This window comes from Carcharhinus amblyrhynchos, chromosome 14 (genome assembly GCF_965287045.1).
Source record: "Carcharhinus amblyrhynchos chromosome 14, sCarAmb.v2.hapA, whole genome shotgun sequence".
NCBI lineage: Eukaryota > Metazoa > Chordata > Chondrichthyes > Carcharhiniformes > Carcharhinidae > Carcharhinus > Carcharhinus amblyrhynchos.
Window position 1 is genome coordinate 14,861,393 of NC_137337.1, and position 21,599 is coordinate 14,882,991.

The 21,599-nt window shown below is 42.9% G+C and overlaps 1 pseudogene; it reads left to right on the top strand.

Annotated features, from left to right (window-relative positions):
* Positions 1 to 3,867: 3,867 nt before the first annotated feature.
* LOC145352350 (transcriptional repressor CTCF pseudogene) lies at positions 3,868 to 19,606 on the top strand (annotated as a pseudogene).
* The last annotated feature ends 1,993 nt before the right edge of the window (positions 19,607 to 21,599 follow it).

Genomic DNA, 21,599 nt, shown 5'->3' on the forward strand with positions numbered 1-21,599 from the left:
AGGCGCATGGGATGCGAGGCCAGGTAGTTAGGTGGATTGAGAACTGGCTGGGCAATAGGAGACAGAGGGTAGTTGTGGAGGGGACCTTTTCGGGCTGGAGGCCAGTGACCAGTGGTGTGCCGCAGGGCTCAGTACTGGGACCTCTCCTCTTTGTAGTATACATAAATGACTTGGAGGAGAACGTAGGTGGTGTGATCAGCAAGTTTGCAGATGACACCAAGATGGCAGGGTTGGCGGGTACTGAAGTGGAATGTCAGGTGATACAACAGGATATAGATAGGTTGGTGCATTGGGCAGATAGGTGGCAGATGGAATTTAATCCTGACAAATGCGAGGTCATGCATTTTGGAAGGAATAATGCAGAGAGGAGCTATGTGATAAAAGGTAGACCGATTAGGAGTATAGACATACAGAGGGACCTGGGAATGCAGGTTCACAAATCCATGAAGGTTGTGACACAAGTGGAGAAGGTTGTTAGGAAGGCTTATGGAATGCTAGCCTTTATAGGTAGGGGTATAGAGTATAAAAGCTGCCGTCTAATGCTTCAGTTGTATAGAACGTTGGTTAGACCGCATTTGGAGTACTGCGTCCAGTTCTGGTCACCTTACTACCGGAAGGACGTGGAGGCTCTGGAGAGGGTTCAGAGGAGGTTTACCAGGATGTTGCCTGGCATGGAGGGGCTGGGGTACGAGAAAAGGTTGGAGAAACTGGGACTTTTCTCCTTGGAAAGACGGAGGTTGAGGGGGGACATGATAGAGGTATATAAGATACTGAAGGGAATAGATAGAGTTAATAGTGAGAGACTGCTCCCTAGACTGGGTACAAATACGAGAAGTCATGATTTAAGGGTGAGGGGGGAGAGGTATAATTTGGATGTGAGAGGAAGGTTCTTTACGCAGAGAGTTGTGGGGGTCTGGAACGCGCTACCGAGGAGGGTGGTGGAGGCGGGAACGTTGGACTCGTTTAAGGTTCAGTTAGACAGACACATGAGTGAAACGAGGATGGAGGGTTATAGTAGGGGCTATTAAATAAGGGTCAGAACCTTGGGAGGCACTGGAAATGCAGACTTGTAAGTTAACGTTTTTGTCTTTTTATTCCGCAGGTGGAGGTCCACCTCGTTGTCAAACGAGGGGCATGCACACGGTGGGTTGTGTGTGGGCTGCTCTTGGAGGTTCTGGGAGTGGCCTAGTACTTCGTGTCGGTGTGTGTGCTTGATCCTGGACCGGTAGACGGGCGCCGCAACAGCTCGGTGACTAGCACTGCTAGCTGTGCAGATACATGGATTTGGGCCTGTGTCTGTGGGAGTTTGTGCATTCTCCCTGTGGTTGCGTGGGTTTCCTCCGGGCGCTCCGGTTTCCTCCCACACCCCAAAGATGTGCTCTTAGGCTGATTGGTTTATTAAATTGACACTATTCTCCCCTGAATCTGGCTAAGTTAGGGGTTCCATTCATAGACACGCAGGGTAGAATAGGTGTAGGAGGATGCGGCGGCGCGGGCTCGTTGGGCCGAATGGCCTGTTTCCCGTGCTGGGTTGTTCTTTGTTCTTTGTACCCTATCCTATCGTCGTAACCCTACTCATTTATCATGGCCAATCCACCTAACCTATACATCTTTTGGGACACTAAAGGGCAATTTAGCATGACCAATCCACCTAACTGGCATATCTTTGGACTGTGGGAAGAAACTGGAGCACCCGGAGGGAACCCATGCAGGCACGTGGAGAACATACAGACTCCATAGACAGTTACCCAAGGCTGGAATTGAATCTGGGTCCCTGAAGTTGCGAGGCAGTAGTGCTGACCACTGTGCCACTTTGCCACCTTATATATTGGATATTAATAAAATTCTCATCAATTTCAAATGGTAAAAGCAAAAGGAATATTTATGCTTCAGATGCAGAGGCTGTCACAGTCAATGTTGGGTGCAATCAGCACGCACGTCACTTGCCCTGCTTTATGTGTGAATCACTTTAACATATCAGTGGGGAAAAAAATTATGCAGATACAAATCAGTGAATGTGGCAATCCTACGCGTGGGCAACAGTCAACAAAATGTCACGTGGGCTGCACTTAGATGGGCTGCATGTGACCCCCCCGGACCATAGGTTATCCACCACTGCTATCGACATTACTCCACAGTGCAGCTATATGTAACTCTTCAGTGGAACTACAATAAACTACCCATGCAAACATTGTAAACCAGTGCTATAAATCACTGTAACCTACCCAATATAAACAGTACAGCACATTGAGTATGAACTGGAAAGTGGATCTAATAGTGGGAATCACTGAAAATAATCCATGAACTCGCTGCAAACGATTCTGGACAATTAATGTAAACTTGTCTCTACAACTACTATAACTGCATTATATAACATTTATAAACTACTCAGTGCAACTATAAACTGCACAGTAAAACCACTTTATACCATTCAGGATAACTACCATAAATTAATCAATACTTTAAGCTATGCTGTACAACAGCTATTAAATAGATAGTAAAAACTGTAAATTACACAGGGCAACTTCTATAAATGATTCAGCGCAACCACTATGACATGCACAAAAAAAAAGAACTATAAACTGAAAAGTACCACTGTTATTAGCTGCCCAATACTCCTACAACATACACAGTGTGACCACTAACATTTACACAGCTAAACCATTACGAATTGCACAGTGCCACCACTATAATGCAACACTGTAAAATTACTACAACCCACTCAGTGCATTGCCTGTGAGCTACTCCTTTAACTATTCAGTGCTTCTCAGCTCAACTAGTGTGATGCTCATCTCCAGTATATTACTGCTGTAACCATTCAGAGACAGTCATTATAAACTACTCAGTAAAACTTGGGAGGACAGATCATCATCTGAAACACGACTGTTTCCCTCTCCAAGATTTTTAAGGGGCGTCTTGACAAATACATGAATAGGATGGGAATCGAGGTCCCCAGAAAGGTAGGGTTTTTAGTTCAGTCGGGCAGCATGGTTGGTGCAGGCTTGGAGGGCTGAAGGGTGTGTGTTCCTGCGCTGTAATTTTCTTCGCTCTCTGCTCATGCTCCCTGACCTGCAGAGTATTTCTAGCATTTTCTGTTCTTTCTCAGTAAAAATGACTTGTGAACTGCACTGCAAGCTATAAAATCCCTCAGGACAAAGGTAATGAATTAGTCACTCTAGTTATTACAAACTCCTGCAAAGTGATTTTGATTTGATTTGATTTATTATTGTCACGTGTATTAGCATACAGTGAAAAGTATTGTTTGGTGCATGCTTTATAGACAAAGCACACTGTTCATAGAATACACTGGGGGGAAGGAAAGGAGAGAGTGCAGAATAGAACATAGAACATAAAACATTACAACACAGTACAGGCCCTTTGGCCCTCAATGTTGTGCCGAGCTATGCCCAATCCCAAGATCAAGCTATCCCCTCCCTATAATTCTGGTGTGCTCCATGTGCCTATCCAATAACCGCTTGAAAGTTCCTAAAGTGTCTAACTCCACTATCACAGCAGGCAGTGCATTCCACACTCCAACCACTCTCTGAGTAAAGAATCTTCTTCGGACATCCCTCCTATATCTCCCACCATGAACCTTATAGTTACGCCCCCTAGTAATAGCTACATCCACCCGAGGAAATAGTCTCTGCCACCCACAGTGCCTCGCCACGTCCCCACAGTTGTGGCGCTGCTGAGCATATGCAGTCAGGGAGGGTGCCGCCATTTTCTCTTCCCTGCTCTAATGGGAACGTTTTAACCGATTGTCACCGCGCTTTCAGGGTGTTTTGGGCAGCCGGGCACCACACGCGGGCATCGGGAGTCACCGAAAGGGACTTTTCCTGCAAGAAAAGACGGTGAAAATTTGCCATGGCGACTGAGTCAGATAATGTGGCTGTGGAGGAGTCGGAAATGTTTGCGTAGGTCAAAGAGCACAAAACTTATCAAAGACGGTGTGAAGGTGGGCAACCAGATGATGCTGATGGGCAGCAGAAAAAATCAGATGGTGCTGAGGTAGCTGCACAAGAAATGAACGGCAACATGCAAGTGGTGCAACCATTGGACCCTACACTACTACAAATGAAGCAGCCAACAGAGGGTGCAGCTCATGAGTCCGACACTGTAGCTGGCACACAGATTATCACATTGCAGGTGGTGAATGTGGAAGAGCAGCCAATAAACCTTGGTGAACTGCAACTACTGCAGGTAGCCCAAAATAGCACTGATGAACTGCAAGGAAACTATAAGAATGAAGCTCCCAAAGACGAACTTCAGGAAGGGGATCCTGTAATCTGTCACACCCTACCACTGTTAGAAGGTTTTCAAGTTGTGAAAGTAGACGCCAATGGTGAAGCGGAGACAGTAGAAGATGGGGTGATAGAAGTGCAGGAGGATGAGGATGCTCTTGCTGCTTGGCAGAAAGATCCTGATTATCAGCCACCAGTCAAAAAAGTCAAAAAGGAGAATGTAGTGTTACCATCACCAAGAGGTCAACTTAATATAAGGTCCATTCAAACGTCCAACGGCAGCAGAGAAGAAAATGTTCTTAAGTTGTTTGGTACGTGACCTCAGAGTTTTGTATCTTTTTCCCAATAGAAGAAGGTGAAACAGAATGTCCGGGGTGCATGGGATCCTTGATTACATTGGCTGCTTTTCCGAGGCAGTGGGAAGTGTCAATGGATGGGAGGCTGGTTTACGTGATGGACTGGGCTAGGTTCACAAGACTTTGTAGTTTCTCACGGTCTCAGACAGAGCAGGGGCCACATCAAACTGTGATACATCCAGATAGGATGCTTTCTCTGGTGTATCTGTAAAAGTTGGTGAGGGTTGTAGCAGACATACCAAATTTCCTTAGCCTCCTGAGAAAACCGTGCAGTGTGATGGTCAGAAACTACCCAAGTCAGGGATTAAAAAGGACACAGTCTCACCACTATGGATTTCATCAAACATTACTGGAATTACAATACTATATTCAATGCAACAACACGGTACATCTTCAATGTCCCATTACATTCAGCAGCACGACGCAAGCACGATAAAAGTCACAGTCCAACCGTGAGAGATTTATTGTGAACCGGTCTTAACCTTGGTACAATCATTATAAACTTTAATATAGTTTAGAATAACTACTAAAAACTACACAGTGTATCTTCCATGAACTTCTCAATCGAAGCAGCCAAAATGCACAGTGCAACAATGAGAAGATGCACAAAATAACTACTCAAACTATTCCATCCAGATTTGATAAGCATCTCAACTCCCATAACTGCACAATGCAGATTCTATAAACTGAGCCTTACCACTATAAACTTCACAGTGCAATCTCTATAAATTGCTTAACACAGTTACTATAAAGTGCACAGTACAACGGCAATAAAATACACAATACAAATATTTAAGCTGAACCAATATAAATTTTCCAGTATAACCACTATAAACCATATTATAACTACTGTAAACTGCATAATACAACTATTACCATGTGCACAGTGCATTTATTATAATCTAACCATCACTACTACAAATAGAGCAGCTGTAAAATCCCCAAAACCACACAAACTACCATAACCTGAAAAATGGGCTGTGTACAGCTATTCTGACTGCTGCAATCCACTCAATTTAGTTAGTGGTTGTAAGATGTGCAGCACACCCTCTGTAAACCACTGATACAAATTCAGATCAGTTGCATTTTCAACACAGGTTCAGGTACATCATTTTTTTTTTCCCGTTTGACTCATTATTGTCACATGTATTAGGACATAGCGAAAAGTATTGTTTCTTACGTGCTATACGGACAAAGCATGCCATTCACAGAGAAGGAAAGGAGGGGATGCAGAATGTAGTGTTACAATCATAGTTAAGGTGCAGAGAAAGATCAACGTAATATAAGGTAGATCCATTCAAAAGTCTGATGGCAGCGGGGAAGAAGCTGTTCTTGAGTCCGAGTTTTATATCTTTCTCCCGATGGAAGAAGGTGGAAGAGACAATGTCCAGGGTGCGTGGGGTCCTCGATTTGATTTATTATTGTCACATTTATTGGTATACAGTGAAAAGTATTGATTACGTTGGCTGCTTTTCCGAGGCGGTGGGAAATGTAGACGGAGTCAGTGGCTTGATGGACTGCACTTCGTTCACAACCCTTTGTAATTTATTACGTGCTTGGTCAAAGCAGAAGGCATACCAAGCTGTGATACATCCGCAAAGGATGCTTTCTATGGTGCATCTATAAAAATTGGTAAGAAAAAGCTGAATTTCCTTTGCCTCCTGGGAAATTGGTATTGGTGGGCTTTCTTAACTATAGTGTTGATGTGGAAGGACCAGCACAGGTTGCTGGTGATCTGGAGACCTGGAAAACCGAAGCTTTCAACCATTTCCGCTTCAACTGCTTCCTATTGGCAACTCACTCTCACTCTAGGACATCTTGTGTATTAGCAGGACCTGGGAGATCAACAATACACCTTGCCTGTGTTCTAGAAAGTGTGTTCCTTCAATGTTTCCGGATAGTGGGCTGAATTGGCAAATGGAAAGGCACTGTGTGGCTCGGTGCATAAGTTACTTCATTCCACCATGAGTAATCATACAGAAATTTGAGTTTTGACGCTTAACTTGTTACAAATTACAGAAGGCGCATCCAGTAGCCCACCATAGTCCATCTTACTTAACATTAAAATCATTAATATTTTTCTGACCATGACAGAGATTTTTCCCCTTGTTACTTCTAAAGGACAGCACGGTGGCACAGTGCTAAGGACCCAGGTTCGATTCTAGGCTTGGGTTGTCTGGAATGTGCAGAGTTTGCATGTTCTCCTTGTGTCGGCGTGGGTTTCTTCTGGGTACTTCAGTTCCCTCCCACAGTCTGAAAGACATGTTGGTTAGGTGCATTGGCCATCCTAAATTCTCCCTCAGTGTACCCAAACAGATGCCAGAATGTGGCGACTGGGGGATTTTCATACTAACTTCATTGCAGTGTTAATGTAAGCCTACTTGCGACACTAATAATAAACTTTTAAAAAGACTTGATAGGTGGGATTTTCCGGCTGCACTTGCCCCTAAACTGGAAAATCCTGGCCAAAGTCAATGGACCTTTACATGGTCTGCCCCCTGCCCGCTCCAACACCAGTGGCAGGAAAGACAGGAAATTTCTGGTCAATATCTCAGAGAATGATGCGGTAGAGAAAGAAGCCATTGTAGATTGTACCTCTGGCCCATTGACAGAGCCTTCCAATTTGACCCTCTCTCCCTCAGCCAATAGAGTTTGCTGGCTCCAAGGTATCCAGTATCATCTTGAATAACTAATAATTGTTCCAAACTTTGCCATAGTTAGGAATCTGCACACTGAAAGTATTCCTCCCTTACCAAAACATGTATTTCTCAATAGGAGGCTGACTGAACAGCTAACGCATTACACCACGCTTTTGTTCCATAATCACAGAAAACAATTGATGATGGTTCTCAAACTGATAACACTTCTGAAATCATTATCAAATTGTTGGGGTTGGAGTGGTCAGAACTTACGATTCCAGAGTAAATTGCACCCAAAATTGCTCCTTTGAAAAGTGCCTCTTTTTCTCTGACTTTCTAAGTGGAAGTATTTGCATGTTGCTGAATGCAGGATCCGTCATGGGGCAGAAAAAAATCTTTAAAAATATCCTTGATATCTATTCAGACTTGGGCAAAAGAAGTGGCAAGTAATATTCATGCCACATAGGTACCAGGCAATGACCATCCCCAAAGAGAGAAAATTCCTTCCATTAACATTGAATGACATGATCATTAATTGAATAATCCATCATCAGTATCCTGGCACCATTTACCAGTGTATTGAAAATTGTATTGTGCAATTTGTCCACTTATAGCTACCGTATACATATACCAGCAGAGGGAGTTTAGAAGTAGAGTAAAGGAATCCATGTTTTAACTTGAGTGAGCAGTTTCCACGGAATTATGTTCTGGCTTTTTGATGACTCATGAAGCTGGATGATGAGAGAGAGAGAGCGCCTAGTCAAAGTTAATTTAAGAATAATTTATTCAAGAATAACTCCAACCAAATTCAGTCAATAAAACACAGACAATACAATACTATGCTGTGGAAAGAAAACTAACGACACAACGTAAATTCTTAGCATTACATGATTTACACAACTTACATAAAAACAAGAAGAATCCTAGATCCCTTCTCAACCTTTATTTAACTGGAGAATTTCAGAAGGCTGAGAGAATATACTTACCACTCCTTGGATTCTTTTAAAAACAAAAGATCCTTGCTGCTGTTGAGAAGATATTGATGTCTTCCCTGCTGCTGGATCTTCCTTCTTCTTTTCTCTGCCACAAAGTAGCTGTTTGGCTGGATTCACTCCTTTCCGACTTCACAACTCTCCTGCTCCAAACTTCACAGAACTCCTTTCCAATTAACTGCTGAAAGGTCAACCACCTCTCCTCCTTGTGTGTCCTCTTGGCCAGAGTTCAATATCTTTTTAAAAGACGATTTCCTTAATCAAACTGGCTGACTCCTCCCATCGGTCAGTTTCAGAACAATGGGGTGCAAAGTGCGTAGAGGGTAAAACTGATTTGATCAGTCTCAATGACAAAGGACCCCAAACTGTTTTCTGAGATCTCTGATGTGCTGCAAAGTGTCTCAAGATGGTTTCCTGGAACTGCTAAATGTTTTCCCATTAGTGGAGGCATTATTCTATGTAGCGGGGCGGGGGAGGGTGGGTGTAAAACCCATTACCGTTTCCCTTGTCTGTCCTGTAGTTGGTCAGGGCTATCGATATCCCTGTGCATAATCTTGTCAGATAGTTTTGCCATGACTCATGGCCCCCCTTTGTTCACTCCTTGGATGGTCTGGTGGTGTTATATATTTTGATGTCTGGTTTGCAGCCATTTTGCTTGAATGAAACCTTTTAAAATAATACTGTCTTTAAAATGTCCATTGTTCCAATTGAAATTGGCCATGTCGTATCAGGTTTAATATAATGTCCCTGTATCCGATGGAATTCATCCAAATGATGGATTTGCTGCATCTTACAATTTCTACTTCTCTTAACGTCGGCCAAATTCTTTTGGCTTCGCTGGTAGTCGGGTCTGACTCTGACAAAGTGTTCCATTCTTGTGGGTTTTTCGGTGTCTTTTTGCTGAGGCCTTCCATTGTGCCTTCCTGAAGTCTTCATTGGCTGTTCTGATATCTTGCGTTGCCTCATCCTTGAAGTCTCTGCTGCTTATGAACATTTTTTGAGAGTTGCCAATTACCTTCTCCAATCTCCCTGGCCTTTGCTATTTGTTTCTGTTTGTGGTGGCTGCTTTAATGATATTTCCACTTTAAATGTATTGCCTTTTTAAGACTGTCATTTTTTTTTCACTGAACAGTCAGCAGCTGCCTGTTATCTCTCTGTATTTTTCCTGTGCTTTTAGTGGGTTGCAAAGCTGGCAGCTCCCCTTTTAAAACTTCATTTACGCTGCGGGAGAACACTTTAAACAATCTCCACAGTCTCTTCCTCCCCCCATAGCCGCGTGGAGAGTCTATTTTCTTTCTCCTCTTTAGTATGTCAGTCCCTTCCATCAATTTCACTGGAAGGTCAGTCCATTCAGCGGTTGTTGTTTTTTTTATGTTACTCTTAAACTTTGTCTTTTCAAACAGGCCATGGACCCCTCTGCTTTTAAAAACTCCAGAACCTCCCTGTTTTGAAGCACCCAGTGCAGTGATTGGTGCCAGGGAAAGCCCCACAGGCTGCGCTCTGATCGGGGGCTTGTCAGTTTCAGCCTCTCCATATCCCCCGTGCTTCAGTAGAACCCGTTGTAACTCCCCAGGGCTTTTCATCTTCTTTTAAAACACTGCTTTCTATATTCTGTTTTCCTATTTAATAAAAAAACATTGCGACAATTCCTTGCCTTTCTTTTACCCAACTTCTACTTTCCATTAACCTTCTCTTGCTTCTGTGGGATATTTTTCTCTTAATTTTTTTAAAGTACATTTATAGATCTTTAACTGTACTGGCCAATCCGAGCATGCTCTGTGTCTGTCCCTCAGCGTTTGGCAACAGAGGAGGCACTGTGGCACAATGGTTAACACTGCCGCCTCTCAGCTCCAGGGACCTGGATTCGATTCCAGCCTTAGTAACTGCCTGTGTGGAATTTGCACGTTCTCCCTGTGTCAGCCTGGGTTTCCTCTGGGTGCTCCGGTTTCCTCCCACAGTCCAAAGATGTGCGAGTTAGGTTGATTGGCTATGCTAAGTTGGCCCTAGTGTCGGGGGAATTAGCAGGGTAAGTATGTGGGCCTATGGAGATAGGACCAGTTGTTGGTGCCGATGGGCTGAATGGCCTCCTTTTGCACTGTAGGGATTCGATGATTGCAAATGGGCCCGCTCTCTCGAAGAGGAGAACTGGCAAGCTTCGATTAAAAAAAGGATACAGACAAGTGGGCCAGTGGCTGCACTTTCACAGACATCATTAGAAACACAAAAAGTATTTATTATGAAGAATATTTGTACAGCAGAGAGCATGGCTCATTGTAGAAATCCACTTGTCTCGGAGAAAACCTCACCATTAGTATGATTACCCATTTACAGTCCGAATTGAGCCCCAAGTCAGATGCTACATGGCAATATCTCCACTTGGAAGTTCCCCTTCAAGTCACACTCCATGCTGATTTGGAAATATATTCCTTCAGTGTCACTGGGTCAAGATCCTGCAACTTCCTCCCTAATAGCACAGTCAGTATACCTGCACCATACAGTGTGTGGCAGTAAAGAGGGTGCTTCACCACAATCTTCTCAAGGGCAACTTAGGATGGATAACACATGATGGCCAAGCCAGCAATGCAATCAATAAATGAATTAAAAAAAACTTACAAAGTCCACCCTCTATAATTCACACCATAAACCCCCGGTAATCCACACAGTATACCCGATATAAACCACACTGTACACTCCCTACAACCTACACAGTATACCCGATATAAACCACACCGTACACCCACTATAATTCATACAGTATACCCAATATAAACCATACCATACACTCCCTATAATTCACACAGTACACCCTCTACAAACTACACCATACACCCTCTATAAACCACACCATATACCCCCTATAACCCACACACTATACCCTCTATAAACCACACAGTATATGCTCTATAAACCACACAGTACACTCTTCATAATTCATACAGTACACCCTCTATAATCCACACCATACACCCTCTATAACCACACCATCCACACTCTATAATCCACACAGTACACCCTCTATAATCCACACAACACACTCCCTATATGAACCACACAGTATACCCCCTATAATCCACAAAGTACACTCTCCATAATCTACACTTATACCCTCTATAAACCACACAGTACACCCTTTATAATCCACACAGTACACCCTCTATAATCCATACAGTACACCCTCTATAATCCATACAGTACACACTCTATAAATCACTCAGTACACCCTTTATACACCGCAGAGTACCCACTCTATAAACCACAAGGGTACACCCTCTATAATTAACAAGTACACCCTCTATAAATCACTAATACACCCCCTATAATCCACAGAGTACGCTCTCTGTAATCCACATAATAAACTATAATCTGCACAGTACACACTCTATAATCTACACTGTACAACCCCTTTAAACCACACAGTACACCCACTATAAACCACACTGTAAACATTCTATAATCCATACAGTACAATCTCTATAAAACACATAGTACATTCCTTATAAACCACAGTAAACCCCCAATAATTTGCACAGTACACTCTATAGTCTACGCACTACACTCTCCATGACAATATATCGTCTAAAATCAATACAGTACATCCTCTATAAATCACACCGTAAACCTCTATAAACCACACAGTACACCCTCTGTAAACCACATATTACACTCTCTAAACTCCACAAAATACACCCTCCATAAACCACTCAATGCACCCCCTATAATCCACACAGTACACCTCTATTAACTACAAAGTATACCCTAAATAATTCATTCAGTACACCCTCTATAAACCACTCAGTTCACCCACTTTCATCCATACAGTACACTCTCTATAATCCACACAGTACACACTCTCTATAATCCACACAGTACACCCTTTATAATCCACACTGTACACACTCTCTATAATCCACACAGTACACACTCTCTATAATCCACACAGTATACATTCTATAATCCACACAGTACACCCTTTATAATCCACACTGTATACACTCTCTATAATCCACACAGTACTCACTCTCTATAATCCACACAGTATACATTCTATAATCCACACAGTACACCCTTTATAATCCACACTGTACACACTCTCTATAATCCACACTGTACACACTCTCTATAATCCACACAGTACACCCTTTATAATCCACACTGTACACACTCTCTATAATCCACACTGTACACACTCTCTATAATCCACACAGTACACACTCTCTATAATCCACACAGTATACATTCTATAATCCACACTGTACACACTCTCTATAATCCACACAGTACACTCTCTATAATCCACACAGTATACATTCTATAATCCACACTGTACACACTCTCTATAATCCACACAGTACACTCTCTATAATCCACACAGTATACACTCTATAATCCACACAGTACACCTTTTATAATCCACACAGTATACTCCCTATAATCCACACAGTACACGCTCTATAATCCACACAGTACACCCTTTATAATCCACACAGTACACACTCTATAATCCACACAGTACGCACTCTATAATCCACACAGTATACTCTCTATCATCCACACAGTACACCGTCTATAATCCACACTGTACACTCTCTATAATCTACACAGTACACCCTCTATAAACAACAGAGTGCACCCTTTATAAACCACACAGTATTCTATAAACCACACAGTACACCCTCTATAATCTACACAGTACACTCTCTATATACCACACAGTACACACTCTATAAACCACACAGCATACCCTCTATAAACTGAACAGTGCAATTTTTATAAACCCTAATGTCGAACCTCCATAAATTTGACAGTACATTCTGTCTAAAGCATTATGTATAATGTCTATAAACTATATAATATAATTATTATGTAGTTTATAGACATTACAATTATTATGTAGTTTATAGACATGTACAATGATTAGCTGGCGCTACATAGTACACCAAATCTAAACTCTACAATGTGATCAATATAATTTGTCTTGTAGATCTAGTGTAAAAGGCTCATTTGTTCCATTTGATAATCTGTGTTGATAGTCCATTTAATACTGTACTGTACACCCGCAATAAACCATACAGTACAATTATTTTAAACAACTCTGCTGAGCCACAGTAGACTGATCCTCATAGAATGGACACCAAACCCTGCCTTTAAATACTGATTGGCATTGAAATTGTGTGCTCACATTGATGTGGGGATATTTCAGTGTTAGTATTCCACTTGTGGGTGAAAAGTACACATTCCCGAAAGCCTAGTTGATCAGAGACCACTTCTGAATACTGGATTGATATCCAACAAGAGTTCACTGGGTCTGAATGCCTCTTCCACTCAACATTGTAGAGATTAGGTGACGTTGACTTGGAAACAGTAGAGTAAAGGAAATTTGTAATTTCTTTCAAGTGTTCATGGAATGTTTTTAAGAATGTTTGGGAAAGATTTTTAAGAGCTCACATCAATTGTAAAGGGATTAATTGTAACTTTCTTAAATAATAAGAAATAATATTTCATGTGACTTTGATACAATTGACCTGGAATCTATACCAACAGGAGGAAAGATATAAAGAAGCTATGTAGCCAGGCACAGGGAAGACAAAGAAGCAACTGCTGTCAAGAACAATGGAGATCTGAAGCAGAGGGAAGAACAGGGAAGGCACATTAAGGGTCCAGTGAGTGTGAGTTGCAATTTTAAATGACAGGAAGCCAAAAACAGAGTTAGACCAGGGATAGTGAATGGAACAATTTTACAGCTAAGGTTTCAGTTTTGTCAGGGCTGACCAGATCATTCAGTAGGGTCGATTAAAGGGTTGGGATAAAGGAGTCTCTGGGGAATGTATGCCATGAAGACTATTGTGAACCAATTTAAGGAGTTTCTGCAAGAAAGTGCCATTCAAGAAATGAGCGTCTCTGGGAATCTTAGATGGAACGTGACTGCCGGTGAAGCTATTCAGGGGCCAAATGAATTGAGTAGGAAAGTGAAAGATCTGGTGTAACAGAAGCCAAGTTAGAGAACTTTGATCAAAATAAAATACCAGGGACTTGAAACAAAAACAGAAAATGTTCTGATGACGGGTCACCCAGACTGGAAATGTTGGCTCTATTCTCTCTCCTGATGTGTACTGATGATGCCAGACCTGCTGAGATTTTCCAGCATTTTTTGTTTTTGTGAGAGAACTTTGGAATTACCCATGGTGACACATGTCAGTGGGGAGTGATGCGGGAGCTTGTGGTTTCATAAAACACATCTTTGTTGTATCAACTTTGTCAAGTGAAAGTTATCTTTTTGTTTGAAGTATTCTCCCTCTGTTAATTCACGTTTAAATTATGCTGATTCCAATTTGAGGCAAAGGAAAGTTTGCAGAAAGTGAAAACTTGTTGGTAATGCCTTCATTTGGGGACCGTTTAATAAAGTTTGTCATTTTGCTTTATGGTTTTATCATCATTTTGCTTTTCAGGACAACCTTTTTCAATCAAGATGAGGAGAAATTCCTTCAGCCAGAATCTATGAAATTCAGAAGGCTGTGGGGACCAGGTCATTGAGTGTATTTAAGATGGAGATTGATGGGTTCTTGATTGGTAACGGGGTCAAGGGTTGCGGGGAAAAAGCGGGAGACTGGGGTTGAGAAAGTTATCAGCTATGATTGAATGGCGGAGCAGACTTGTTGGGCCAAATGACCTAATTCTGCTCCTGTGTCTGATCATCTTATGGTTGATGGATTCCCCCACAGGGATTGTACAGTGGGTTTCTTTAGCCATGCTTGCAGTCCACCTGGAAGAAGTCACTCTTTTCGATAAAATCCAGGAGGAAGGAAACAAAAAAGCACCATAGCCACATTATCCTTTGAAAGTGGTTCAGGAATCTTATATGAGAAACCACTAACAAGCAGCAAAAATCCCATTCGTAGATTGCACCACTTAACAGGTCAATCCCTTTTAACACTACACAACCCTGAATCACGACCACAACTAGCTGCTGTACAAGTGGACACACAATGTACAATAGTGACAGATTGCAACAAACAGAATTTGTAGAAATTGGACAGTAGTTACTGTAAACTACACAGTGGAATCATTGTAAACTATACAGTAGAACTACCTGCACTATAAATGCAAGGTTAGTGCAATTAGTGCAAGTTCCTCAGCCCTGTGCATTCTGATGGCCTTGTGCATTATATGAACTGCACAGAATTTCCAGAAGAAGCTGCTTGCTACAAATCATACTCTGTATATCAAATGTTAACTGCTCAGTGGAGCTACTATAAACTTCAAAGTTTAGTGACTATAAACTGCACAGTTCAACTGCTGGATGCAGCACAGAATAACTATAAAGAACTGCACAATTATGACCTGCATAGTACTTCGACTATAAACTGCAATGGTACATCACCGTAAATTGAACTGCACGTGTTTCAGAAGGTAATGCAGTACAAGCAGTACAAACTTCACAAAATAACAGCAATAAACTGTATAGTGGAAGTAGCCTAGCCCAGACTAATGGGATAACAGCTTGCTTTGAATGTGTGAGCCCAAATGAAGTGTGCTTTGGCAGCCTGTGTGTAGTTCCTTGTTGGTGCTGGTCTAGGGCATAAATCTGTTCATAATTTGGCACAACGTAGGGAGGGAATTTGGCCTTGAGAATGTGTGACTGTGAGATCTGAAACACCATACAATGGTACAGGAGGAAATGTCTTTCCAAACCTGGAGTTAAATGATGTGCTAAGGTTCAGGGCCACAATTCTGCTCTGCACTGGCCTACATTGTACCTAACCTGTGGGTGCTTCAGCCCAACATTATGTGCTAAAAGCATCCCATTAACCATCATCAGAGTAGACCTGAATTTCGGTAAAATGTGCCAGAAGTTATTAGAAATGCAAACATCTGTAAGCATCAGATGACATTGATACATCATCGATCTACTATCTATATGTTCCTCTGGATATATCATACAGTGCAAAAGCTATGCCATAAATGCCATATCATTGAATCATAGAATTCCTACAATGCAGAACACAGCCATTTGATCTATCAAGTCTGCACTGACTCTCTGAAACAGCATCCCACTCATGTCCTCGCCCTACTCCTGTAACACCATTTATTTATCATGATCAATCCACCTAACCTGCATACCTTTTGACTGTGGGAGGAAACAGGAGCACCTGGACAGAACTCACCCAGACATGGGGGGAATGTGCAAACTCCACACAGTCACCCAAGGCCAGAATTGAACCTGGGTCTCTGGCACTGTGAGGCAGCGGTGCTAACCACTGTGCCACTGTGCCGCCCATTGTTACTGGTGTTGATTGTTGGATTGGGTCTGGAGGTGACCAGTCACCATTCTTCTCCTGACTGTAATGCCTACCATCCAAAGTTGTCCTCTTTTATGAAGATTTATTTCGCACTATCGCAGTCACAGATCCTGTTACCATTCCATGGAGATGTCCGGTTTTCCACTCCTTTACCTTAGTTTCTTCCACGCGCTGGACCTATCAGAACTGTAGAGGTGTGGGCAATTCTTCTGCTGTTTACCCAGCAGAAAACAATGTGACCCCCACCCCCTCACCTCCCCATGGTGAGGGATACCTGGCTCCAATGTTGATGGAGGTGTGAATGCTCCTTTCATCCCTGGCAGGAACTAATTGTGCTGTGTAATGTCAGTTAATCTGTGTCATTGTCCACGATGAAGACTTTCTCAGTCTGTTGAAGAGCCAGAGTTTTGGTTAACTTATTCCTGTCTGCGTTACAGTTAACCCAATGGTGTCTGCACAGTTCACCTCTGTTGTGCGGTTTTGAGTTATTTTATATCCTAATTGTTTGAAGGCCATTTCCATCAGGCTTTTACAGCAAAAATGTGAAGAACATTTTTACAATGGGGCTAAACAGACTCATGTAGTGAATATACTCTTCATATTTTATATAATTAATATTGGAGACATTCTGCACATCTATTATCAAGTTCCTGTTTCAGGAGGATTTTCAAACACCACTCTCAGAACCATTGACAGGTTTATTAATAAGTAGATAATTTCCTTCCCCATCTCCCTTCACATTTTGGCCCTATACAGCAGTTTATGTATTGCTTTATTCGATGGATACTATCATGGTCAGTATTCCATGAAACTCCATGCATACCATTCTGCATATTCTTCCTCAATCATGCATCCTCCAATGTGGCAGTATGGTGGCACAGTAGTTACCACTGCTGCCTCACAGCGCCAGGGACCCAGGTTCGATTCCCGGCTTGGGTCACTGTCTGTGTGGACTTTGCACTTTCTCCCCGTGTCTATGTAAGCTCCCTTCAGGTGTCTGGTTTCCTCCCACAGTCCAAAGATGTGTGGGCTAGGTGGATTGGCCATGCTAAATTGTCCCTTAGTGTGGGAGGGCCTGGTTAAGATAAATGATGTGGTCATGGCGATAGAGCCTGGGTGGGATTGTGGTCAGTGTGGACTCGATAGCCTCCTTCTGCACTGTAGGATTCTATGAGTTCAAAACTGAAATTCGTACCTCCCTAAACTCTTCCCTTCTTCTTTGCAATCTAGGATTCTTTATTTCAAGCCGTATCTTTTGTTGCTTAATTGAACTTGTCACTTCCGACCATCCTTGTCAACTGTCATGTGTCTGTGATACATGAACCCTGGACTATGTTGCTCAATAATTAAAAAGATTGTAAAGTGCATGCCTAGATAATATCATTCAATACTCAGTGAACCTCGGTGGAGATAAACTTGCCCTGCCATTGTTTGTGTTTCTTCTCTCAATCCAACCCTCCCTTCCGTCCGAGGATGGATCCCTGTGTTATCAATTTTGGGAGAAAAAAATAGGAAGGCAAATTATTATCCAAATGGAAAACAGATTCAAAATGCATCGGGGCAGAGGGATCTGGGTGTTTATGTTCATGAATCGCAGGAAGTCGGTAGTCAGGTGTCGCGTGTAATAAAAAAGGCAAATGGGATGTCGGCATTTTTGCAAAGGGATTGGAGTATGAAAGTGGAGAAGTCTTGTTGCAATTGTGTAGGGTGTTGGTGAGACTGCATCTGGAGTACTGTGTCCAGTTTTGGTCTCCTTATTTGAGGAAGGATGTGGTTGCATTAGAGGCAGTTCAGAGGAGGTTCACCAGACTGATTCCAGGAATGAAGGGGTTGGTGTCTGAGGAGAGATTAATCAGTTTGGACTTGTATTTGATGGAGTTTAGAAGGATGAGAGGGGATCGGGTTGAGTTTTAAAAGGGACTGTTAGGGTAAATGTAGACCAAATGTTTCCTCTAATGGGGTAATCTAGAACGAGAAGTCACAGGTAAAGGTTGAGAGGAGGTGGATTTAAAACCAAAATGAGGAGGAATTTCTTCAGTCAGAGGTTGATGGATCCGTGGAATTCATTGTCACAAAAGGCTGTGGAGGCCACGTCATTGAGTGTAGTTAAGACAGAGATGGATAAGTTCTTGATTGCTAAGAGGGTCAAAAGCAGGAGAATAGGGTTGAGAAACCTGTCAGCCACGGTTGAATGGTGGAGCGGACTCAATGGGCCAAACGTCCTAATTCTACTCTTCAATCTCATGGTCTTTTTGGATGACAAGATCCAGCTTGATAGACAATAGCCAATAAGCGCCATTCAAATTCATCAACCCGCACTGGTTGCTCTATGGTCATGTTTCTTGAAGATAATTAACAAGATCATCAGTGGCATCTCGCAGTCGCAGAGTAGATCCACACGCAGAGTTTGTCTTACAGATTTTACACAAACCCCACGCCTCTGAAATATGGCAGTCTGGAATGTTGAAGTCGGGGGTGGAGGGGGGTGGTGGTGGTGGGTGCGGTGGTGGCGGGGGCCCGGGGGGGGGGACATGGTTGGCGGTGGTGATGGGTGGTTGTGGGTGGGAATCACATTAAGTGCAATCTAATTACTTCAATGTTTATTAGAACTAGGGCACCATCAAAATTTTATTTAAATTAATCAGGTTTTGAATTAAGATATTAAATTCAAATTAATCATGTAAAAATGTAAATGAACCTTGACGAATTTCCAGCTGTGAGTTCAGTCTGTTTCTTCGGAGTCACTTTCAGAAATGTCTGAGGGGAGGTGGAGTGGGGGTGGGTGGTGGGGGTGGTGTGAGGTGGCGGAGGGGGTGGGCAGTGGGGGTGGGGAGGGGACTGCGCCCAAAACTCCTGGAAGTGTTATTGCAATTAAAAGATATTCAGCAGGACAGATGTAAAGAATGTGTTATAATTAAAAAAAGATCACAGTGGAAGTATCACAGATTTGCATGATTGGCTTATTGTGAGGCATCATTGATTACTGGGTGCAGCAGCTAAGATTAAAACCTTGTCTTAACCCTTCAGGGGCCACAACGTCGTTTCAACATTGACAGAGAAAAGGAGGCCGGGACCTGAAGCAGACGTACTTGGGAAGGAATTAACGGGCAGGATTTTACAGACTCGCTCATCACGAAACCGTAAAAATCCCACTGGAGGTCTACGGACCTTTCCATGGTCCGCCCCTCTCCCGCTCTGATTCCCGTAATGGGTGGGACGGTAAAATTCCAACCAACTCCTTTTCCTCTTCCATCCGGCTGTACATTTCTACTTCCTGTCTGCCATTTTGGAAGTTTAGGAGGTTGCAGGCATCACATTGGCCAACTTCTAAACCTGCGTCTTTCAGCAGTCTAGCATCAATTAGTACCACACACACACATACACACACACACACATACACACACACACACACACACGCACATGCACATTCACAGACACATACAATATACACACACACACACACGCATATACACACACATGTGCACACACATACACGTGCGCGCGCACACACACACACATTTCTGATTCTACAGTGGCACAGTGGTTAGCATTGCTGCCTCACATTGCCAGGACTTCAGGTTCAATTCTCGGCTTGGGGGTCACTATCTGTGCGGAGTCTCTGCACTGGTCTCCATGGGTTTCCTCCGGGTGCTCCTGTTTCCTCCCGTAGTCTGAAAGATTGTTGGGTAGGCGCTAAATTCTCCCTCAGTGTAGCCGAACAGGTGCCGGAGTGCGGTGACTAGGGGATTTGCACAGTAACTTCGTTGCAGTGTTAATGTAAGCCTTACTTATGACACGAGTAAATAAACTTTAAACAATCTCTGGCCGCTTTGCCACAGAGGTCAAAACCAAGTATCATCTTAAGGTGGAGCAAACTTCGAGAAGGTGGGAAATTTTGACATGGGGATTTTTAGTAATTCCGTTCCCAGTTAAAATTGTAGCGGGGAGTCTATTTTCCCCTGTCCGAACTGGGTAGCTGAAATGGCAGCACAACACTAACCATTCCTGCCAACATCTGCTTCTTCTGTGGGGTCACTGAAATGGACTGTCTAGTCCTTTGCCAGGCAGAAGCAATAGCTTCTCACTGGCCCAAGAAATTTTCAAGTACTGATGTTCAGTCCGTGTACTGTGCACGGCGAACCCAATAGCATTTGACTTCTGGGTGCCATAACCATCAGTACTTGAAAGGAAAAAGGAAAAGGAAAAAGTTTGGAAGACCATTTTTATAGGAAGATTAGAGTACTGATACTCTCTTGTGTAACAAATCAAGGATGACTCGATGTGGCTGGAAGTAACAAAGAATTCATTGCCAACAATAAATAGTTACTTACAATAAAGGGTCAGATAGAATTAACGATACAGCTCTCCATCCTGGCTCCAACTGAGGATCCTCCCCAGTGCTCCCTTGCATCTGATTGGCTTGGCTTCCCACCTCGACACTCCATACCGTCCGGACTGACTGAGTGTCCATCAGGGAATGGCCCCTTAAAGGGGCCACGCTACTACACCTTGGCCCTACAGAAATGACCATCTTTCCCCTCTACCAAGCACTCTCTCAGGATAATCTTCTCCCTTTATCTGCATCAGTTGGAGTGTATGATGGAGCTGCTGGATTTCCCACCCCTTCCATTCTAAAAAGGCAATTAGTTTGAGAACAAAATGTGAATGAGGAAAATGTAGTGGCATTGGAGGCATTTCAGAGGAGGTTCACTGGATTGATTTCAGAGATGAGGGGTTTGTCATATGAAGAGAGATTGAACAGTTTAGGCCTATACTCTCATTGAGGGGAGATCAAATTGAAGTGTACAAGATGATAAAAGGTATGGATAAAATAGACATGGAGCGGATGCTTCCTGTTGTGGGGCATTCTAGGACAACAGGTCTTAGCAAATTCAAAACAGAGTTGATGAGAAAACTACTTCTCCCAAAGGGTTGTGAATCTATGGCATTTGTTATCCCAAAGTTGCTGGGACAGTGAGTAAAGGAGGAGTTAGACACATTTTTAATTGGTAATGGGTTGAAGGGTTATGGGAAGAAGGCAGGAAAATGGGGATGAGGAGCGTATCAGCCA